Below are 25,802 nucleotides of genomic sequence, written 5' to 3' on the forward strand. Positions count from 1 at the left end.
TTCTCTGAATGTAGAGCAAAGGAAGGCTAGAATGGTGTGTAGGAGACCACAGAAGAGGGTTTGGCAGCAGTTCAGGCAGGGTATGACAAAGTTCTGAATTACTGCATTAGAAATAGGGGGTAAAAGAAGAGAATGGATTTGTAAAACAACTGTGAAGTAAAAATCAAGAGAATTAATGACTAATTGACTGGAGAATAAGGAAAAACTATTTTGAGAAGAGAAAGTTTCTTGGTACAGTTTTGAATATGTTGCATTTGAAAGGCCTGTTTTACATTCAAGCAGGTGTGTATATGAACTTATATAAAAATATATAGATATATAAACAAAAAATTTTGGAGGGATCATCAAAAAGGTATTATTAATCCAGGAAAGTGAATGAGATGTCCTGAAGAAACTGTTAAAAGAAGAGGGTGAAAAACAGAAATCAGAGGAGAGACGTTTAAGTGTTGATCAGAAGGAGCAGGTTACCTAATGGAATAATGAGAAGTCCAAACAAACAAACACGCAAAAATAACCAACTAATCAAATAAAAATAATGATGAAAGAAATATGAGGAGAACTGGCACAAAAGAGCATCATGGAGACAGAGAAAGGAGAGATGTTTATAAAGGGAACATTTTGGGGAGTGTCATCAGCAGTTATGAAACACAATGACTGAAATTTGTCCTTTAAATTTTGGAAAACAGAGTCCACTGGTGGATTTTTGAAGGCCAATCTCTTTGGAGCGAAAAAAGGAGAGACCAATCTGCAGATGCTTTTGCATCTAAAGTTCTAATCAATTTTTATTCTTAATCTTTATTTATAATATCTTCTGTAAGACAAAGCTTGGTCTTTTTTTTTTTTTAATTCTTTTTGGATTAATGGGTGTTTCCTATTCTTTTACTTTATATTTAAATCAGTAGTTCTCTATAAATGATCTGAGAAACTCTGGGACTTCCCAGATCCTCTCAAGATGTCCACAAAGTCAAAGCTATTTCTAATAATAATACTAACTATTATAATACTAATGCTAACATATAATACTAACACATTCACCTTATTTGACTCCCATTTTCTCATGAATGTACAGTAGAGTTTTCCAGAAACTACATGACAAGTAATGATGTCTAATGGAATGTATACTTGTCTACTACTATGTCTTAAAATTTTTCCAGCTTTTATTAATATGGTAAGTATTAACATATATAACCCACACAAACAAAATCTTTTGTGAGATCTCAAAAAATTCAAAAATTAAAAATCATTTTTAAGAGTGTAAAAACTACTGACACCAAGAAAGTTCTCTTATAATGTGGAAATTATTACAGACTTGTTTTTTGTTTCTACAAATTTTACCTTTAAGGAAAAAGGAACAAATATACATAGTAGTTATTAACATCAAAAATTAAGTTATACCTATTGACATAACTAAAATAAAATGAAAGTATTAAGTTGATCATTTTAACTCCCCTCTACCCCTTCACTTAGTATTCTTGGAATTTCAAATTCAAGGTCTAATCAGTATTGCATTTTTTATATCACTTATCTACTTTCTCAAGTCCTATTTTTAACATGGCTACCATTCTGTGAACTTCTTTTTATAAAAAGTTTTCATAATTATTTAATTTTATATCTTGATCAATAGAAACAAATCTGAGCTTTGAAAATTTATTTAATTTGTCTTTATATATGTGTTACAGCATGACTGCATATACAATTGTTAGATTATACACTTCTTTTTGCTCCACAAAACTCTGAATAAATTGTTCCACATCTTCTGGTTTTTAAAGTTGGCTGGAAGTCTGAGAGAAAAGTTTTATTTATTTATTTTTTGTGGTAGTGTTATGGGCTGAATTTTGTCCCTCCCTCAAAATTCATATATTGAATTCCTACGTGCCAGTATCTGAGAATATGACTGTATTTGGAGATAAAGTCTTCATAGAAGTAATTAGGTTAAAATGAGGTTATTGGAGTGGGACCTAAACCAATATGACTGGTATCCAGATAAGAAGAGATTAGGAAGTACACACACAAAAGGAAGGCTGTGTGAAGACACAAGGAGAAGACGGCCGTCTACAAGCCAAGAAGGCAGACCTCAGAAGAAACTGACTTCACTGACATCTTGATCTTAAACTTCTAGCCTGAAAAAATTGTGAGAAACTTTGTTATGGCAACACTAGCAAGTTATACAGATGGGAATTTCAATTTTTTTTTTTGATCTACAACTCTGTAGAGGTATATTTATGTAACATGTATTCCCCCAAATGTTTACAGCATATGATTGGTTGGCATTTACCGAAATGTATCATATGAAACACTACTTTTGTGAAATGTTAATTGGTATTACTTAAAAAAAGGAAATTCATGATCAAGAAATTTGGAAAACACTGAATTATAGCAATAATTTCTCAGAGACCTTAGTATGCAATTTTTCATGTTTGAATATTTAAGACAGAATTCTAATTTTTTACTGTTTTCCAAAAATAAACCTAGCTCCTTTTTGTTTGAACTAGCAATTCAATAAATATATATTAAGGATTTTTTGCAGAATGGGATCTTTCAATCTGTAGACTTTTATCTTTTCCAAGATGACAAAAGTTATTTCCCACCCCCCTTGTATCTATGGCCAATTTAGATGGAAGAATATTGCTCTTGTACAAATTGGTCAAATCCCTTCTTCCAAAATACCAAGTGGCCATGAATGCAATTTTGTATCCTTGTATTTCATATTTCTAATCTTCTCTCTTGTCTTTCATCTCTTTGTCTTTATGCTCTGTGCTCTGGGCAAGTTTCTCAAGATTTCCTTAATCATTGATTTAATTTTATGTAGCGTCAATTTTGCTCTTTTTATTTCTAAAGCTGATATATATTCAGATATTTTATTTTTAGTTTCCCTACAATAATTCCTTGTTTCATCCTGCTTTCTTTTACATCTGCCTGCTATTCATTCAGCATCTCTTTCATCTGAGACTATTTTGTCTTATTTAATATTTCATCTCCTCTTTCAGTGTTCATGTTCCTCCATTTAGTAATGAGTATAAGATCTACTTTCCCCAAAACATTTCTGTTTGCTACAGCAATCTCTCAAAAATTTCTTTTTGATTTCTGTCTCGAGTTAATGTATTTTTCGTCTTAGTTTATGATGTGGATTTTTTCTATAGCCTTCCTGGTGAGTGTGTGCATTTGTGTTGTGTGTGTATATGTGTGTAAAAGAATGTACATGTGTGTTTCTCACACTCATTGGTAAGAAGGTTATTCAGGCTAGCTGACCAGTATTCAGGATAGGAGGATTTTTCTTGATTACACTCATGGTTAGTATCTAAGTCAGAAGGCTGGCTTTTTCCCCACATGAATTTTTGCTGTACAATTACTAATTATCTAATGCCAATAACTGACAGTTGCTGAATGATTACTATGTGCCAGAAACCATTCTAAGTGCTTTAGGTGATTTCACTCATTTAAGCCTCACAAAAAAACCTACGGAGAAACTGAGGCATAAAGAGGTTAAATAACCTAGGCACCTGACCACTGTGTAATACCATCTCTCTTGTATGTGCTACTGGACGGAGAAGGGTCTCCCTCTCCCACTGCCTCGTCATCTGACCACACAGAGTTACTTAAAGTAATTCACTAATTATTTGAAAATGATCTGTAGTCCCTCTACTGTTTGTCAAAACTACAATTTCAGAATGCACTGCGTACGAATTTGCTCATCCCTCTCTCTAAGCTTCCCTACTGCTAAATCACCATAACACAAGGAAATGCTGCATTGTCTGTACCTTTCTGTGATTGGCTCAAGTTGTGTTCTTGAAAAATAGTCTTCAAATAGATGCAGAAGAGAGTTTGTGATGGTGATAAGGGTATGTGATGGTTCTGTCCAGCTCAGACATTATCTTTGGCATAGTATAGAGGTGCACGCAGAATCCTCTCTGTTAAGACATCAAGTTTTTGACACAAGCACACAGTGGGATTGGATGGAAATGTCCCTCTTTGTTCCTGCCTAGCCCTGATAATCTGCCTTAGGGCTCCTTTTCTTTGGTCATGGAAATTCCTCCTGGGGTCATGAAGACTGTAAAGAATATTCCTAGTTACTAGCACTATGGAAACTGTGCTGGTCTTTGTGCATTTACATAGACACATGCAAGGAAAAGTTTAACCTTATATTTTACACCAAGTGGACAGCCATCGGTGTTCTGGCCAGGCAATTTGAAGAGTCTAGAGGCAAGGTCAAGTGTGAGAGTGAGCAAAGGTGCACAATATAGATGAAGCAATCTCAAGTTGAAAAAAAAATAATCTGAAACATCAGGTCCAGAGCTATGATAGAAAGGAAGAAATTAATTCAAAAAGAAGGACGAATAGTGCCATTCAGGGAAGGAGCAAGTAGAGTTTAGAGAGATGGTCCACTGAGGTTATAATCTAGAGAAAATATAATTCTTGTGTGGATGTCTTTGACTGTTTTCATGGCTAGAAAGGAGCTATTAAGGCTACATAAATTACTATGTTATTAATTATTAATCTATTAAGGTCAAATTAACGTAAACACCCCTTACACCCCTTCCTCTAGGGTACCACAGACTCTAATTTGAGGATACCCCAAAGGAAGAGAAAGGTTCTCAGTCAGAATTGTTTGTATTGCCTGTTTCAGGCTGAATTCATTGGACTTTCTTTAAATTGATCATGACATCTTTGGAAGTTCATCACATCTTATATGAAATATTCAAATTATATATGGATGAATGAGCAAATGAATGGGAGAAAGCACAGATGGTGGAAGCTTAGCATGTGGTAATGAAGCAGCATAGATTCAAATCTGGATATGGGCACAGGAGTAACATGGCTCACCTGATGCCCTCCACAACTTTGGGTAGTGGGACAGCTGCATAGGAAAGTATCTCCACCCTGAATGGTCTCCCCTTTGGCCTGATAGTGATTAGCATATTGCTTTTAAAAATTTGGATCCCTCCACAATGAATCCTCGGGTTCCACCAAAGAGTCCTTATAATTCACTCAACTTTTGACAGTAACAACGGGAACACAGAGTGTTAGTTGGAGTAAAAACCACTGGAACTGTGAAAAGAGCATTTTGGATAGAGAAGTACAGTGAGTTATGTGTGTTCTTGGCAACTACAAAGTAGGTAATGTAGTTGTTTGTCAGAAGGATGTATTCTATCATATATATTTTAATTCCCTCCTCTTTCTGACCAGAAGTCTATGGGTGATAACTAATAAATAGATAAATGTGAATGTGGAGTGCTTAAAACAAACAGTGCTCTCAATACTTGTTAAGAAACCTGGGGCCACAAAAATAAGGTCATTGGATTACTCGTGTTTATAAAATGAATCACTAATGGAAGTCATAGATAGTCAATATTAGTGAGGGGATAAAATGTGCCCTTATCATGCTAAAGATAATCCACCAGCAAGATATGTTTATGTTCATGGAAAGTGTTAGAAAAATAATAAAATCCAGAGAAATTGTATTCTGAAAATATTAGAAAATTAAGAGAGGATGCAGAAAGTTCTTGGACTTTCTGACCTTGTTCTTGATTTAAACATATTACCTAGGTGGTGGCATAGCACAGTGGATGCTACCAAAATGAGGCCCATGAAATTCCTTATGGCCTATATTTAATATTATGAATATGATGAATGTGCCTCAGCCTTCTCTGCTCTCCGATACATCCGCAAGTACTGTCTATGTGCTAGGAACTCTTAAATTACTCCAGCAACTAGACTTCTATTTGTAGCTTCCTTAAGACTTTTTCTTAAGGCAGCTTCAGGTCAAAATGTGTGGTTGAACAAAATTTTTTAAATGAAACTTATCCTAAAGCAAGACTAAGCACACCACCTTCTTGTATTCTGGCTTTTGGTAGAGATAACTGCTCTGTGGTTTGAACTATTTGCTGGTGAACCTGGAGCTCAAAATGCCCTGACCACAGGCATATATGCATGTGCTACAGTCTAGCACATACAGTTTTTCAGACTGAATGATGTCAGTGATTTGAGAGCCTCAACACTTACTTTATGGCAGAAACTGCCACCTGTTCACCACAATACATTTCCCGTTCCTTCTTAAACTATAGAACTAGATTACAATCTAAACTTCCTTTGCAATGAGGGATGGCCAAATGATGGAGTTTTAACAATTCAGACGTGAACAGAATGATATGTGTCACATTCAGGTTGGGCTCAGAAGAACTGCCTACATAAATTGCTCTATGCTTTTCTGGAAACTAGTGCAGCAACTTTTGAAGCCACATAGTGATGATAGCAGAATGATCATCAGCCTAAGTCTGTAAATAAAAATTTGGGGCAGATCCTCTGCCTTATCCCTCATAATTGCCAGCCTGGGTGGTCCTCAGAATGTTATGTAAGCAAAAAGTAAATTTCTATTGCATTGAGCCATTCCATGTTGGGGTGTATTTATTACTTCAATATGTGGTACATTAAAACACCTTTAAATGATATGCTCAGTTTTTCTCCTTTAAACATAGCATTTATTTCATAGGCAGATCATTGTACTAAATGAGATCATCCACACATGTGGCTGGCATGTAATAAGTACTCAAAGAATAGAAATTACCCTTAATAGTATAATCCTAGGTCAAAAGGAATTCTATATGCCCAACTTGAATAATAACTAGCCGCAAAATGAAAATGTTTTTATCTTTGGGGTGTTAACAAGTGTCTAAACTCAAATCCAAGGATCAATCCAAATGGATAGTACCCCAAGAAACCTTTAATACATATAGTTGAAAGTTTTTTTCCATTTCTTCTCCCATAGAATATGTATAAACCTTTTTTATTAACTTCTATGCTAGGCGGAGCTCTTAAGTTGACACTCAATGACTTCATCTCCTTGAATTCCTATCCATGTGCAATTACCCTCCTCTTGAATGCAGGCTGCATCTAATGGCTGCTTCTATCCAATAGAATACAACAAAGGTGATGGGATGTGATCCCCATGATCAAGTTAGAAAAGAGTGTGTCTTCTATCTTGCTAACACATTCTTTATTGCCTTACTTGGCTTTCACACTCTGAAAATGTAAGCCTCTGTGTTGAAAATGCCCATGTCACAAGAAACCCGGGTATTCTCTGACCAACAGCTAGTGAGAAACTGAGGCCCTCAGCCCAACTATCTCCGAGGAACTGAAATCTCCCAACAAAGGCTGAGTGAACTTGCAAGTGGATTGATCATTCCCCAGTTGAGGCTTCAGAGGAAACTGCAGACCCTGGGCTGACATCTTGATTGTAGCTTTATAAAATCATGAAGGAGAGAATCTGGTTAAGTTGTGCCCAGATTCTTAATTTCCAGAAACTGTGAGACAGTAAATGTATATCGAAGTTGCTAAATTTGGGGATAATTTCTTACATAGCAATTGATAATAGGCTTCTAAACTAAAGTTGAATCAAAATGCCTTGTTCCTGAAATTCTTTTCTTCAATTCCCACAGTGTCTTTGTGTTTTCTTTCATAGAATTTGTATGACTATTTATAATAGTGTCTATGACATTTTAGTAACTCTTTTCATGCCAATTGCATATTTCCTAATAGAATGCATTCCTCTTGAGGGGAATAATGACATCTTATCAATTTTCTTTATGTCTTGTGTGGTTTTTGACCAATGTATAATAGATATTCAATAAATAACATAAATGGTAAAATAATGTTCTATATACTACTTTGGAAATTTACATTTACAGTCCACTTAGGATAGTACAAATTTCCTTTTCCAATGAAATGTAATTCATTTCTATGAAATTATGAACAAAGTTTTTCAATTAAAATTAAATCTATTCCAAATATGCCTTGTATAATTAAGTTTCTAGGATCATTAACTATACATTTGTATAGTTTTACCAAATTTATCTTTAGAATAATTTTTCTAGAAAAATCATTTTTTCAGGGAACTCTTTCTACTATGATTCAGCAGAGAGTTAAGAACATGATTCAGATTTACTAACCAAATGCAATTACTTAGCACTATAAGAAGATTTATAATACAGATAAAATTATATCAAAACATGTAGAAATATTTAAGGATCTGGAAATTCTGCATTATCAATATAAACTAAAATTGAAACACTAAAAAGTATGGTATATATCTAGAAATAACCAAAAGTAATAGAATGTATATGTGTGTATATGTGTGCAGATATATATGCACGTATATATATGAAATATGTAGGGTGAGTTGGAAAAATTAAAATTTAGTTTCCAAATAATAAAGGGATTTTTTAATATTTGCTTTGCATTTTAAGTTAAATTTTATTGAAACATACTTTTTAAATCAGTCATTTTAGTATCCATTTTTGTCAAATTATAATCTTTTATCACTTAATTATAGAGGATAAGAAGGCTTTTAAGAACATAAAAAATATGACATTTTGATGGAATGCAGTTGAGTAATAATTTTACCAAATAATATATTTCTTTTTAAAAATACTATTAAATAAAATATCACACACAATTTGGACAGAATAGAAAGAAAAATATCACCTGAAATCATCTGTCCCACCTCACAGGTAACTGTGTATAAATCTACAATTTGCAATGTGTTGATATATACTTGAAATACATAAAATACAGAAAATTGATACATTTATCAATACATTATGACTATTTCATGACAGATATTCATACTATTTCTATAGATAGAAAATATCTGTATAAATGATGTACAAATGCTAAAGCAAAGAATTTATAAAAGAAAAACCTAGACATTATACTACCCAATGAATGATATTCTTCATAGTAATTCCCTTGGGGAAGGTTGTTCATAGAAATTTTATTATATTCCAGCTTAGATGTGTGTACATGTTGCAATGATGCTGTCACTATTCAAAACAATTTTGGAATACCTCATTTGGTGTTACGTAAGAGTCATCCAGTTAGCTCTATAAGAAAATTGGTCTTTCTGGGAGTAACCAAACCCATTCATCACTGATAAAATTTTTCTAGCGCTGAGGCTATTCATTTAAAGTGTCAGAGATTCTAAAGGCAATTCCAGAAGATGAGTTGAAATACTATTTTCTAAAACAGTAGTGTAATTGTTGAAATAAAGCCTACAGCCTTCCAAGACAATTGCTTCAAGGAGGACAGAATTACTTTTTTGATAAGTATAAATATTGATATGTTTAAAACATTCTGACAATATTTTCCCAACACCATGCTTGCTTGTATAAAATTATACATGTTGGACCTATGATGGAGTATGTAGGCATGAATATATTTATTTGGTTATTCTACAATGGCTATTCTATCTTACTCTAATACTTACCTGAATACTAAATTTGGATATTAATAATGGAAATCATTAGCACAAATTTAAATTTAAAACATTCTAAAATAAGATATTACTTAAAGTACCTCTATATCTGGAGGAACAGAAAGTCATTGTTAAGCAAAATGTCATTAGAAAACAGTAAAGAAGAAAAGAAATTTATTATCTTATTTATTCCATTTTAGAGAAGATTAAGACCTAGAAAAGTTAGTGATTTGCACAGAACAAATAAACTCTTCCAGATGTGGAAGACATCAAAGGTACATAAATAATCTCCTAGATCAAAAGAATAGCAGCTAAGTCATATTAGTTTCTATCAGGTGACATAAAAAGGGCAAAAAATCAGTGGTGACATTTGGGGACTTATATCTACGAAGTTATCCTAGAATGTTCACTTTTTGAATGTTTTTGTGCTTGGAATATTTTAATATATTTAGCAAATAGTACAACTAGCACAAAATGAAAAGAAGTCAAATACTGACTCTGTTAGTAGCTACAACCCGTATTTTCACAGGCATCAATCATTTTATACCTGGACTGTCTGGATATAAAATGATTGACACTCAGGTTGAGTATCACCAGACTTTCCTTCTCCAATGTATTCTAAAGTAAGCAGTGAGATGTTCTTTCTTTTATTCAAATTCTAAAACTCTAACTTCTCTGATTTCTAATGACATTCAGTAACTCCTCTCAGAACAAGGAAACATGAATAGGTATTATTAATAAAGCAGGGAGTCCAAAAATATTCTAATTACTTCTTGAGTTACCCTAATCACACATTCTTTTCTTTTTCTGTAAACCACTTTTAAGTGGGAGCAGAACCTATAACTTAAAGCTAATTAGGGAACATAAACAAGCAATAGTACTAAATGGGGAACCATAGGATGGCATCCTATAGGTTAATAATAGCACTATTGCTTTATGCTCGTTTGGGCCTTTGAGGCAAACACTAACCAAGAAGTGAGGTAGAAAGTATATTGTTCTAGATAAAGTTCCTTCCCTTCATTTCTCTTTCTGCTTCTTATTTTTCCTATGCTTCTCTTTCATTTTCTCCTATATCTGCAACATACATTTTCCAGCTTACACCAGCCGGAAGTATAGTTTTAAAAAGCACAAATAAAAAGAAAATTGTCATTGCTATTCATTTTCTTTATCCTGTAGAATCTCTGCAATGTCAGCCCACTCCCAGGTTCCTCCCTCTATCTCTAGTGCTTTCAACAATATAAAATGTTGTACCTTAGTAATTAAGATCACAGAGTCTAGAGCTAGCTGCCTGAGCTAAAGTCCAGTTCCAGTCTTCAGTAGATGTGTGGCCTTGGGCAAGTTCTATTTCTCTCTGCCTCATTCTCCTTATGTATTAAATGACATTAATAATAATTAATATCTTTTAATATTAATTAATATTAATAAAACAATATTAATAATTATAATAAAAACAATCCTACATCATAAGATTATCATGAGGATGAGTTAATGCATTTAAAGCACTTAGGATGATGCCTATCACAGAGCTAGCAACTTAAAATGTTGTTGGCATTTTTTATAGACATTCACATATCCTGAACATGCTTTTAGCATATTTCTATTAGCTTGAGTGTCTGACTATACCTTTTTTTCCATCGTTCATTTAACTTAACATTTCAGTTTCTCAAACTTCCCATGCAACATGATCTTCACTACTATGTTGCAAACAGACTTCCCCCCTCCACACCCTCCTCAGCTCTCAGCCCTGTACCTCATCAAGTAGGATTCACCTAATGAACCTTAACTTGCTTTTTATTCAAGGTGGTTTCTTCTTCTATCTGGGGCACTGCACAATGCTTCAGGAGCACGGTTACCTGAGAAACTGTCTTAAAACTGAGCTTCAACTCCAATTTGTTTAGTTCCTGGTTCTATCATGAACTCTTTAAGATGGTCATGCAAAAAGAACCAGTGGAACAAGTACCCAAATACCTGATTTCGCATTTTGAGCAAGTTGAGGCTAACGACTGCTGAGACCTTTAAAACAAAATGCAAATAGAACGTGTATGCAAAATCTAATCCCAGGAGATCCTACCTGGTGTCATGGATTAACGAGCTGAGACTGGAAGCCCTGCAAAATTTGTAGGATATTGGAGGCACTGTAAGCACAAACACCATCCTAAAACATCTGTTGCAACAAGTCTTTGGATATCTTAGCCTATTCCTCGGAGTAACTATTTTTTTTTTTATGTGTGTGAGATTACTGAGATTGCCTATTCTACACTCTGTTCAGGAAACACCTCTTATACAGTAAAATTGTATTCTAAACCTGGAAAATTACCTCCTGGACTTTCCATGCAGGGAAATATAGGATTGAGTTGCTATTGGAATAAGTACACCCTTGGAAATTACTTATGTGACTCCTGACTTTCTGGGGTACCCGTCTGTTATTGATCCTTTTCCCTTCCATGTACAACTTTTGTTTTCTGTCTTATTTTGCCTGTGGGCATATGAGATTTTGGGGCCATTGTGTGCAGATGGTCTGCTGAGAAGCTGAGACCCTAAAGAATATTGCTGAACAGAAATGGGGTTTGTACCTTATTTGTGGCTAGTGAAACTTTTCTTTCTTTGAGCTGTCTTTGGGGTGGCTTTCAATCTGGTGAGAACTACTTTTCACCTGTTTGGAGAAGGACTAGTGTTTTCTTGGTTAAGGCATAGTCTTGATTAAAGCTTATAGTTTTGGTGAGTCACTTGGGAAGGTACCTTTGAATTAAAAGAAAGGAAAAACAAAAGTTTAAAAGATAAGAATATAGGCTGTTTGTTCTAGCCAAAATCTAATAAGAAGTTTTAAAAATTCTTTTGCTTTTAAAGAGTGCTATGGTCAGAAATCAGGTTAATTGAAAGCTATATTAGGCTATAATTTTTTTCTTGAAAAAATAAAGGCCTTTCTGCTTTTTCTCTTTTGGATCCTGTTTTGGGGAATTTTTTTCAATTGACTGAAAGTGCCCCTTCTTTAAATTTCTTTTAATTGACACATGATATTTATAAATATTTATGAGGTACATAGTGTTGTTTCAATACATATGATGTATTGAAACAGATCAGGATAATTAGGATATCTATCATCTCAAACATTTATCATTTCTTAGTGTTGGGAACGTTCACTCCTTCTAGCTATGTGAAACTATAAAATATATTATTGTTAATGCTAGTCCTCCTACAGTACTATAGAACACTAGAACTTACTCCTTCTATCTAGCTGTAATTTTGTATCCTTTAAAAAAATCTTTCCCTCCTACCTCCTTCCCCTACCTTTCCCAGCCTCTAGTACTTTTTACTTTTGTGAGATCAATGTTTTTTTTTTTTTTTTTTTTTTTTTAGCTTCCACATATGACTGAGAACATGCAGTGTTTAACTTTCTGTTCCTGGTTTATTTCACTTAACATAATGCCCTCCAGTTCCATCCATGTTGCTGCAAATGATAGGATTTCATTCTTTTTTGTGGCTGAATAGTATTCTGTTGTGTATATATACCACATTTTCTTTACCCATTCATCTTTTGTTGGACACCAAGGTGGGCATTGTCCTAGGTGTGTGTAGGAGAACTTGGGATCTTTTGTCCCTTCTCAGGTGGGTGCGGCTGCATCAGCCTGAGCTCAGCCCAAAGGCAGGGTGCTGCCCAGCTTCAGACTCCCAAAATAGCACCTTGGACCTCTGACCAGAGGGGCAGAGCCCTTCTGAGGCAAGCTGTGCTGGCAGGAAACCGTGGGGACTGCAGTTTGCTTGAGACTTTGTCTCATAGCAGCTTGCTGCAGGATGGTGGGTACCATCCCAGATTCATGCCGGAAAGCCTGGTTTCCCTGCCCCTCCCTAGCCAGGCAGGGGCTGCAGCCACATCAAGCCAAAACTCAGCCTGCGGGCGGGACACAGCCTATTGTCAAATTCTCAATGTGGCAACTTGGACCTGTGACTGGAAAGATTGGGGCCCCACCCAGGAATGCAGCATGAGTGAGAAACTGTGGAAAGTGCTGTCTGCTCATGCCTCAATCTCAACAGCAGCCCACATCAGGGTGGTGGAGACCTTTCCAGGGGTGTGCGGGAGTGCCTGAGCTCCTCTATGCCTCTTCAGAGCTACACGGTGGCTGCAGGTGTGCCCATGGTTCCCCAGTGTCTGGGCTCTCAGAATGGTCCCCAGCTGAAGCTGCTCTAAGTTGGATGCCTATGGGATCCCTATGAGTTTACTTTCTGGAAAAATGTCTCTGTGCAATCTCCAAACATCTCCCTACCTTAGGTCCAAGACCTACATGGGGGTATGGGGGGGGTGGGTATTCTTTTGTAGCCAAGATTGTAGAAGCTCATCTTGGAGAATGGAGCACTGGGAGCTTTTCTCTTACTCTTTCACCATATCCAGGGGCCTCTCCCGAATGTTTGCCAACCCCCAGCCAGGCAAGATCCCCCGAACCCTCTCCTTACCCACTTTTGGGGCTTCCCATGACTTCCCTGTTGAACCCTAGCATTCTCTCCTAGATGATCTGTTTGAAATGTGAGGATCTGCTTACTATTCTGGTTTCCCTCCATGGAGGAGCCACATACTACCTGTATCTAGTCACCCATCTTGATCCTGTCTTTGACAAGTACTCTTGAATACAGGTTTCTAATAATTTTGGAGATCATACCACTGGACTTAATAAAAACTTCCAGAACTTGAGTAAAAAACAAACAACAACAAGAAAAAAAAAACTGATGGATTCATGAAGATTGCTAACCCTATATCAAGTAGAAGAGTTAATTACATGAGACTAAACTGATGGAGGACTGAAATGATTTTTTATAACTTTTTATTTGAAATATTGGTGATCCTTTTTATGTTTTGCTTTCCAGAGTCAAGAAAATGTTTTTTTTTTTTTTTTTTTTTTTTCTCTTTTGAACTTATTTGTAGCTTACAGCAATTGGGTAAAGTACGCATTTGTGAGTGAAATCGAAACATTTACCTTTCTCTTTAACTGATTTGTCTAGAATTTGGCAACTATTTGGGAATATTCTTATTTTATTCCAATACAGTTATTTGCATAAGTTCAGTGAGAATCTGAGGTTTTTTGTTTTTGTTTTGGTTTTTTTTGCAATAGGACACACTGGTGACACTAGTTATTTACCAAGGATTTGACTTAGATGTCTTATTTTCATATTTGACTAGACTATTTTGAGGAATTGAAGTTGAATTTATAAAGCCAATAGACTTGGAAAAAGACTGGCCTAGTACCTTGTCTATGTTGTTCCCTTCCAGTGCTCCTAACCTTGGGGTAAATAAAGGATGTCACTTTCTGATGGGCCCAGGATCCTCAAGAAGAGAGGAATTCACACAATTTGTACAGGTAGTACAATCACTGCCTGATGGCAAAGTCTTGGGTTGGCTTTAGAGGCTTTTAAAAATCTAATCTGAAATTCTTTATAAAAAATTTCCAGCAAAGCCAACTTAGAAAGAGTATATGGCCTATCACTCTATTTGTTGCACTTTATGCAAATGATCAGGCCAAATATAGTAAGATTAAAACTTATTTTGCAAATAAATTTGTCCTATTATGATGCATATTTGGTAAAAATGGGGGATAGGAGAGAGAAAAATGATGTTTCAGAAGAAAACTTTAGTACACTAGTTATTAGATTCTAGCCCTGTTCATTGTTTTGAGTTTTTATTATTTGCCTAATATTTGGACTGGATTCTGAATTCTTTTCTGGGTACAAGTTTCCACATTAACATTTCCTAATCTTTCTTCCATTTTTCTGGCTTGAACTCAATGAATTGCTACTGCCTTTTTCCTGAGGCGCAACATGCTAAAGCTCATGTATAAACAACCTTGTGTCATACAAACTGCAGATGAAAAAAATCTGTCTGATTGCCACTGCCTAGTTTCGCTTTAACTGAAAGCTGTTTCAAATTTAACATCTAGACACCTCAACTGACCACCCTCTAGACTCTAAGGAAGCTGGTTTACTGATTGTTTCGAACATTAACCTTGTTTTTCTTCTGTTTGAGAGCCCATCTGCAACATGGTCTCCTGAAATGACTCATAACTGTTTAATTGGATTGGCCTATGCCCAGAAATGGGAGAATGGTTTAATGAGACCTTTTACCATTTAGCTATTAACTTGATTTTTCTCTTCACAGCCAGCAACCCAGTTTTTAGTATGTGAAACTTCTAGGGAAGTTTTAGACAGGGGAATGTTGGGCCTCAGAAATCGATACCCTAAAATATGGTGCTTTGACATGCCAAAATGGAGAAGCCACCTCAGGGTCTCTCTGACCTCCCCCCACTCTTCTGTCTGTCAATTCTTTGTCTCTCCAAAAGCACAGGATGAAGTTATTCTCTGAAGTTCCCTCATCTGGCTAAAGTTTAGACCTGTCAAAGAAGAAAACAATTACCTCCAGCCCCTTTCCTGAGTTTTCATTAACTAAAGTCGTATCTCAGGAAGAAACTGAAGTCTGTCAATATGTTTGGAAGGATTTTTGTCACAAACCATAATCTGCTCTGTGGGCTCTTTGTCCTAGGCCATCGTATGTTCTTCAAGCCCATTGAATTCCCCTAAAATTCATTTATTGCCCCCCTAATATTGCCCAAACTTCCCCATCTCCCTTTTCCTTAAGAAGAAGTGTATAGAACCATATATACCCCATTGTATGCCAGGGTAATCACTCTGTGATTTGCCCCTGTTCATGTTAATAATAATAAATTTGTATGCTATTTCTCCTATTAATTTGCTTTTTGTCAGTTTATTTTCAGCAAACCTTAGGAGAGCAAAGGAAGTTTATACTAGGCCTTTACACCACCATACAGATGTGCAAGGATGTGCTTAGTTTCCTCTTGGTAAAGCACAGATAATAGCAGGTTCTTCTTCACAGAAGTGTTGTGAGAGTTAAATATATTAATGTATGTAGAGGCCCTATCATGTTACTACTAGAATGTCTCAAAATGTTATTTAGAAAGCTCAAGATCTAAATATGGCAAAAACATATTTTGGAATGAAAGTTTGAAAATTCACATCCACAAGATTTTAAATAATTACAACCTGTTGAATTTGCAGTGAATTCCCCTAATTACAGTTTGGAATGGTTAGACTATTACAGTAAATGAAATAAATACCCAGATAATAGTATTTGCACACAAGTTTTATTTTAAAATACATTTAAATTTCTTTAGTTTGCCTTAGCTGTAGAGCTTTGACCCTTTAAAAATAATTTAATAATATGGGACAATGAGTGTTTCTTTTTGCTTTTACAAATTGGTTTTATTATTACAATCTCTAGCTTACTTTTGTTCATACGTACACAATGGTATGAACACACATACACATACAGAAAGAGCTGTATTATTTGTCCCATACTATCACTAGTTACAGTGACAAATATTATAACTGCAGCATTTGCAGTGCATTTTTCCCCTTCTTTTGTTCAACATAAATTATTTTCTTTTGCAGATAGTCTAAGGTTACTTACAATGCAAATTTTGAAGACCCTTGGTTCTACTTCCTATAAGATTCCAATGTATAACGATTATATTTTCTTTTACAAAACAAAATATCCTTTCTGGAAAAGTGAAAACACTCATGAATGACAATACACCTTCTATTTGTAAAACAAACCCTGAAACTCTCTCACACCTAAAGTTCTAGCAATTATTATATCACAGTTACACTTTGTCAGGACTAAATGTCTTACATCCTTGCTGGAAAAGAAGAAGACCCTGAGATTACAATATATTTGAACAAGAAGGCGCTAACTTTGCATTATTTTCCATTCTTCTTCCTGTCTTTGTCAGGAGGACGGATTCATGCTGTGCTATTCTCTATTCTGGTTGCCACCTTTGTCATGAGAATGAGACACCAGAATCAGAATGTTTCCTGTGAGATATAATAGCATGCTTTCCTACTCTCACCTCTCAGGATGTTGTATTTAGTTAGGTTAGAGCCTCTGAATCCCTTAGGGCATCAGCTCAATATTCAAGTAAGGTGTCCTTTTTGCTTGTATTCATTGTAAAAGCATTTGATATCTTGGTCAGTTTTATACCCCTTCTTTATCTCAAACATAACCTGTCCAGAAAAAGTGTTATTTATCTTTTATCATTATCCGATCAATCAAATGTATGCTTCAATTTGTGGGATACAGAAACGTACACAAGGTTTAATTATTTTTTAAAAGAATACCTACCACTTATAAATATTTCAGTATTCCAATTGCACATAGGAATATAGAACAAGTAACTGATATGCATTTGTGAAACCAAGTGGTAATATGGGCATTTAAAATAAAAGTTCATTCCTTTTAAGATGTATTTATTTTGTACTTAGAAGATTTCTACTTATTAATTTTTATTTTGCCAGGGGTCAGATTTTAAAATTAGTCTTAAATTTGCCTCTTATCCAGTCTAAGATATAAATACTGTATTATATTTTTAGACCATGCTTCTGTCCTACCATGTAAAATGAAACCTGCTGATATACTTCCAAGTAGCCACTTATTTATCACAAATGTTAGAATATATGGCATCAACATGATAAACGTCTATATACAGCTGCATTTCTTCATACAGGCAGAACTTCATGGCCATGCAGGGCAAGGGAAGAGGACACGTTAAACACAAGAAATGATTCTGAATTTGAAAACTATACATATAAGGCAAAGAGCCATATCAATCTAGTCAATAACACAACCTCCTGTATTACATATGTAAGAAATATTTCTTAGTTGATTTAATCTTTAGTTTTAATCTCTTTTTTTCCCAGAAGAAATTGGCCTAATATTGAATTATATAGGACTTTTCTTTAGGATAACAAACAATATGATTATCATCAATTTGGGTCAGAGTAGTAAGAAAAACAGAAACTACAGTAAGTATTTCAACAGAGGGGTTTTAATGTAGGTGATTGATGATTTAACTTTGGCTGGCTAGGAGGCAACTAGTCTATCATTGGTGGTGAAGAACTTTTTGCGTTTTGGTCTCATTCTTCACTTGGCCCCTGGAATAGGCCATCTCCCCTGTAGCATTTGCTGTATTGTCACCTCCCACCATGGTTACAGAGGTGGCACCTATGGCAAACCCACTGGTTCACTCTTAACTCAGTGACTTCTGTAACCCCTCTTCTCTAGGATATTCAGAGATATGTGTTTCCCTGGATGCCTCATCTGGTCCAAGAGCAGCTTAAGGGTACTAAACTCAGGCCCTTCCTCTGCGTAACCATGATAGGCTCAAAGCTTTTCATCATGCATTGCCTGATGGATGTGAAGCCATCCTGTGAGGTAATCTCCTTCTAGATTACCAAATGGGATAATGGAGCAAGCTCCTCATTGCCGTTTAAGCCCCTCAATCAATCTAACACACTTCCTATCTCTGGCTTCTGTCTAGAGAGGGGCAATCAGGGAACACATGCCACTGGCAGCTTCACTTATCTGTCTTTGAATAGATAAGTGAAGAACACTTATCTATTCCCTGCCACTGAAATCCCTCAAACTTCAGAGGGGCAGCTTCTGCTCTGTTTTGTACTTTATGTCAAACTCTATGATGTCGCTCACTAGGCTTATAGCTTGATATATTCAATGTATGCAAGCTATTATCTATAAAGTATTAGGTTAGTGCAAAAATAGCTGTGGTTTTAGCATTGCTGAAATTTGCTGTTTGATATTGGAATACATTCTTAAATAAATGGGGTTATGCGATACATCATTTTAATGTGCATTTCTCACTTTATGTTTTTTTGCTAATGACTTATTACTTGCTGTTTATTTTATATTTATTTTAGACTATGGAAATGATCTTGGACAAACAGCAATTTGAGCAATTTTCTTATTGGAGTTCAAAATGGGTCATAAAGCAGGGGAGACAACTCACAACATCAACGCATTTGGCCCAGGAACTGCTAACGAACGTACAGTGCAGTGGTGGTTGAAGAAGTTTTGCAAAGGAGATGAGAGCCTTGAAGATGAGGAGCACAGCAGCCAGCCATAGGAAGTTGACAATGACCAATTGAGAGCAATCTTCGAAGCCTATCCTCTTACAGCTACACAGGAAATTGCCAAAGAACTCAACACTTACAGTCATTCAGCATTTGAAGCAAACTGGAAAAGTGAAAAAGCTTGATAAGCAGGTGTCTCATGAGCTGACCAAAAATCAAAAAAAAAATTGTCATTTTGAAGTGTTGTCTTCTCTTCTTGTACACAAAAACAACAAATCATTTCTCGATCAGATTGTGACATGTGATGAAAAGTGGATTTTATATGACAACCAGTGACATCCAGCTCAGTGGTTGGACTGAGAAGAAGCTTCAAAGCACTTCCCAAAGCCAAACTTGCACCCAAAAAAGGTCATGGCACTGTTTGGTGGTCTGCTGCCAGTGTCGTCCTCTACAGCTTTCTGAATCCCAATGAAATCATGACATCTAAGGTGTATGCTCAGCAAATCGATGAGATGTACCAAAAATTGCAACACCTGTAGCTGGTATTGGTCAACAGCAAGAGCACAATTCTTCTCCATGACAACGCCCAACCACACATTGCACAACCAATGCCTCAAAAGTTGAACGCATTGGGCTGCAAAGTTTTGCCTCATCCACCATATTCACCTGACCTCTCGCCAACCTACTACCACTTCTTCAAGCATCTCCACAACTTCTTGCAGGGAAAATGCTTCCACAAGCAGCAGGATGCGGAAACTGCTTTCCAAGAGTTCATTGCATCGTGAAGCACAGATTTTTACACTACAGGAATAAACAAACTTATTTCTCATTGGCAAACATGTTGATCGTAATGGTTCTTATTTTGATTAATAAAGATGTGTTTGAGCCTCGTTATAATGATTTAAAATTCATGATCTGAAACCACACTTACTTTTGCACTAACCTTTATTCCTAGATAAAGCTTGGTTTTAAATCCAATTGTCTTCTTTAGACTAAAACTATCCTATTTCAAAGATCAGAAACTGTATCTTTCTCTTATCTTTCTGCTCTAAAGGTCCTAATTCGTATCTCCAAATGCACAAAAAATAAAAAATCTTTTTGTGAATAAGACAAATAAGTATAAGAAAATGAAAAGAAGAAAAAAATCACATTGTTATGCTTTATATTTCAAAAAACATGCTGGTTTTAGAGGCTAGATGAATAGGCCAGTAGCCTAACTTAAAGCACTCCTAACTCTGTCATCTACTCACTTCCATTGTGTGCAAATTCACCCAGAGAGGTGGTAATGACCAGGTTCTGATTTCTATTGCTTAAGGGGCCTGAGGTGATAGAGATTTGCAACACAATGTGCTTGTGTCTTAGGATGCAAGAATGTGTCAGTGGTTTGAGATTAGACTCTAGCAATAGAAACAGCATTGTTCAGAAAATCATGGTGACCAATTATCTCTGGCAGCAAGTGCAGGCTGGTGAGCCGTAAAGTCACTCTCACACTGAAAAAATTAATTTTGAAGGCTGATTCTATAACTCTGTGGAGGCAGCTGATCCTTCACTACAGCTCTATCAGGGGTTAGAGCCCTTTCCAGCAGTTCTGCCAGTGTTGAGTTTAGTTTAGAGGCCTCATACTCTCACACCCTAGGAGGCCTGAGGATCTTGTGTTGTTCTTTTGCCCCTCAGTCTTACAGTTCAGGGATTCCAAGCTGTGGGTCCTGTAGCCATCCCTGGGGCATGTGTGGTCAGGGCTAGTTCTAGAGGCCAGTTACGGAAACCCTGCCCAGCTTCCTGCAAAGCCCCCTAACAAAGGTGCCCTAAAGCTACTCAAAGAATAACAGATCTTCCTGCATTCTTTTCCCAGGACAATAGGGCCTGCTAACCAGATATTTAATCATCTCAGGGACACTAGTCAAGTTATTTTTCGAAGAACAGGAAAGATCATGTAAAGGTATTTTGCCTTTTACCCTTACATAACTAAAGGAGATCATTAAAGCAATTTTTCTTGGAATAAAGAAAGGTAGCCTTCCTTCATAAAAGCTATACGTTTGTTTGTAATTTATTCATATTATCTGTGCAATTATGGAATAGATGTCTGTACTTCACTAGCTGTAAACTTCACAAGTGCCAGGAACTTTTTTCATTTGGTTCTCCCTTGTGTCTCTAGTGCCTAATATAGAACCCAAGGCAGAAAAGTGATAATAAATATTCGTGAAATTAACAAATTAATAAATCTGCTTCAAGATGATTTCCCCCTGGCTATATTGTGAAGTATTTGGTAACTTTTCTATTATTACTAAAGATGGGGGGAATGAAAGAATACACTAACTTAATCCCTGATGTGTTACCACACAAGAGAGGTATCTTCCAGTACATAGCTATTAAGGAGTCAGATTTATCAGACTTATAAATAAATATTTTTGGAAAAACGTAATGTAAGCTTACTTGTTAAATCGAAGAAATCCATCAGTATCTATTAGAGTAGATCAAATTGTCTTTTGTAAAACATCAGTTCTCTAGGATTTTGCCAAATAATATGTGAAAAAAATTTATCTAAAATCAAATAAGTTTAAAACCAATGAAACAAACAAGTTTCTTTATTGAAGTACTTCTTATAGCAATTGAAGGAATAATATACTCTGGAATATAGTATGCTGGGAGTTCAAAATTATTTGACCAGGGAACTTCATTTTTATAGTAACTTTCCTAATACTTACATCCCATGTTGAAAATGTCAGATTAGAAAACATTTTAAAATTTCAAAACTACCTCCAGAAAATAGTGTAAAGCAAATGATTATAATGATACTATAGCAATTTGTACATCTTAAAGACTTCACACATTAAGGCTTATTTTCTATCAGATTATGAACCAGAGAATAATTATGTTTTATTTATCCTTGTTGCAAACATCCAGCACTTACTCTTTTTTGGCACATAGCAAGTGTTCAATAAATATTTGTTTAGTAAAGGAGATAATGAGAGCTATCTCAAACTAAAGTGTTTGCTATATTGCCTGTAATGATTGTACTGAATTAGCAATAACTTCTGACAGACTGAGACTACTAATAATGCATGCTAATGTGTATTATTAAAAGTTATTTTAAAAATTCTTAGATTAGGAAGAAAAATGCATACTTTTTTTTTCCTATGGAAAAGGAAAAGGTAGATAGAATCAACTTATTATCCCAATATGTACTAGCAAGCATTAACTTAAAAATCAATGTATAAAAAGAATTATAATTCCAATGAAGAAATAGAATATGACCTCTCTGAAGATTCCACATTGTTTTGATTAACATAAAACAGATTTTTGTGTTATTATTATATTATTGATAATTGTAATATTATTTATATTATTAATAATTATTGTATTATTAATTTCCTATGGAACAATTTAACAGATTTGGCTCCCTAATTTTTGTTTAGTACTGTGGAGTTTACTATGATGGAATAATTTCATTTAGTGACTGACAAAATTTCAGAGATCAGGCTATTCTACTGCTTAGATTAGGTTCAAGAGCCATTTGGAGGTAGATAGGAAAATGCATCAAACGCAATACTGCATTCAATAGCAGTACTGACTGCAACATCCCAATGATGGATGTCTAAAGTGGAGTTAATAAATGAGTACCAGAGCTTACTATTTTTATTATAAGGTTTGCCCTAAATATTTGAGAATGCATCTAAACATTCCTAATTTGACTTTAATCATCACCAGCAGGCTCCTAAATATAGGCATTAGAAAATTTGGTAGAAAGGCCATTCATAACGTACTGCTGATATTTTCATTTGGGGGACTGTAATCAGTAAAGAAGATCACAAGTACTCTATTTTGCCTCAGTGAGTTGTTGAGAACAAACGTGGTTATACGTAAGTGCTTTCAAATATACAATGTGCTACAGGAGAGAAAGAAATATTTCTTATTAATATATCTAGATGATTTTTGGAAATATTATATTTCTAAGCTATACATTATACTCTTTGGATGGAAAGGGTTATTACTTGGTCTGTTACCTTTCCACTAGCTTCAAGGGCATCTAAGGAATAGATCCTTGGTTGACTCCTTTTCCCTGAAACATGAACACTGATAATGTTAGTGTTTGCCAGATGCAAGGTAAATGAGTTCTGCTGAGGTGAATATATAATAAATGGCACACCTGTACTTGGGTTTCTAGACTGGTTATTGGACAACCTGTGTAGAAGTAATCTATAATTGATGAGAAATTTGCTGAGATGAGATTTAACGACACACCTCTGGGAGGATTATGAGTCTAGCAAGGTAGAAAAGCTGATGGATGGCTTCTCTGAGCTAAGGTGGTCCATACACACTGGAGCTCATCTCCTGTGATTATGTATATTCCAATGTGAAGAGATCTCACATTTGGAAGCTATAGCTGAGAGTCATAAGCCTCTGTTCTACCGTTCCTGCACATGCGGGGTTGGCTATCCTGTATCTTTCCTTAGAGGATACCTGAAGCTGACTCTTAGAATGAGTGAAGTCTATTTTGCCTTACGAGTTTGATGAGCAGTCCAAACCTAAGACCACAACTGTTGGTCAAGCACAATTTATATTGTCCTGTACAAAAGATCTTCAAAATATTTAATTAAAATCTTCCATTTAAAGATTCTATGAACTTCCAACATTCCAGAAGTTGATGAAAGAGAGCATAACATTTACATACTAGTTTCTTAGGGCTGCCATAACAGATTGCCACAAACTGGGTGGCTTAAAGCAGCAAAAATTGATTGTCTCACAGTTATGGATGCTATGAGTCTGAAACCAAGCTGTCGGCAAATGCATGATCTCTCTTAAGCCTCTCAGGAGGATCTATCCTTGCTTCTTCTATCTTCTGATGGGTGGTTATGAGCAATTCTTGGCATTTCTTGGCTTGTAGCCACGTCACTACAATCTCTGTCTCCTCCTTCACATGGCATACTCCTCTCTGTGTGTGTCTGTGTCCAAATTTGTCTCTTCTTGTAAGGACACAAGTCATTGGATTAGGGCCCACCCTACTTTATTAATAGTATGACCTCATCTTAACTTGATTACATCTACAAAGACCCTATTTATAAATAGGGTCACATTCATATGTACCAGGGGTTAGGACTTAAACATATCTTTTTGGGGTATACAATTCAGTCCACAGGAGTTCATCACACAATAGCTTTCAGCCACAATCCCTTTTAATCTTGTTATTGTTATTGATTGCTTTATAAATTTATTCTTTTAAATATTTATTAAGCTGAGTACTTTTCTAGGTGTTTGGAATAAAGTAGCAAAGAAAATAGACATTGCCCTTACCTTCATAGAACTTAGATTCTAATGAGGGTACATAGGAAATATTAAACAAATAACTTGTCAGATAGCAATAAATATTAGAGAAAGCACTAAAGCAGGGTAGAAAGGTCAGGGGCTGCCAGGAAGAGATTGGTATTTTATATAGGGTGGTTAGAGAAGGCCCTACCAAGACAAGGATGCTCTCCAAATAAAAAATCATTAAAGGGTTTTAAGTAAAAAATGACAATATCTGAATTATGTTTTTAAAAGATCATCAGGCTTTTGTGACAACACACTAAAAGAGAGAAATGGGATTATAATCAGTAAGGAAGAAAATGAGTACCCTATCCTACCATGGAAGTGGGAAGAGAAGATAGGAAGTTATGGGAATTGAATGCATAAAAGATGATGGTGGCTTTGAAGAAACTAGTGATGGAGGTGATGAGAAGTAGTGGGAATCTGACTGTGTTTAAAAGATTGAGCCAAAAGGCTTTCCTGACGGAAAGGATGACTGCAAGATTTTTGACCTGATCAACTCAAAGTAGAGTTGCCTTTAACTAAGATAGCAAGACTGTAGAAGCCAAGTTTGCGTGCAAATGTGGGCTTGTGTGTGTGTGTGCATGTGTGTAAGAATGTATGCAGGTTTTCACTCTTTGACATGCTAGTAGTAAGATGAGTGTTAGAAATCTAAATGAAGATATTAAAAATAGACCTGGATATATAAATCTAAAGCTCAAAGGAAAAAGTTAGAGATAAATTTTTAAGCAACAGCAACATTAACTAATATTTAAATCTACACAACTAGATGAAAACACCTCTTCTAATAGATCATGTGATAAGTTCTAGAGTGCTTGCAAAGTTACATCATGTATGGTTATCTTACTATCTAGGGCATTTCTTTCTCTTAACCTTGGGATCATATTTTCTTAATAAACAGGCCTTTATGCTCTGGAGCTATTTATTAATACTAAATCTGATTGGGAAGGGAGAATGGGAAGCATATTTTATAGAGGATTTTAAAATAGACTAGCTGGCTGACTTTGGATGACTTGCTTATATCAAGTTAAGTAAGGGGTGAACTAGTAGACTGAGCTCTAATCCATCTCTATTATTCTAGTCACTAACATCTAATTTGAATTTGGAGAATTCATATTTTTTTTTTCCTCTACTACATTGTTAGGGTATTTGCCAACATATAGTGGGCTGTCAAGTATCTTTCCCACTTTTATTGGTTGATCATTTTCAAACAGAAATACAATGCTAAAAAGTACTTCTCTTTGTTCCATACCAACGTTCCCAACATAATTCAATAAAGGCTTCTTACTGTTCATTTGCACTGTTTCCCTGCCTTATTCTCAATGCTAAA

This window comes from Lemur catta, chromosome 11, assembly GCF_020740605.2.
Source record: "Lemur catta isolate mLemCat1 chromosome 11, mLemCat1.pri, whole genome shotgun sequence".
Classification (NCBI taxonomy): domain Eukaryota; kingdom Metazoa; phylum Chordata; class Mammalia; order Primates; family Lemuridae; genus Lemur; species Lemur catta.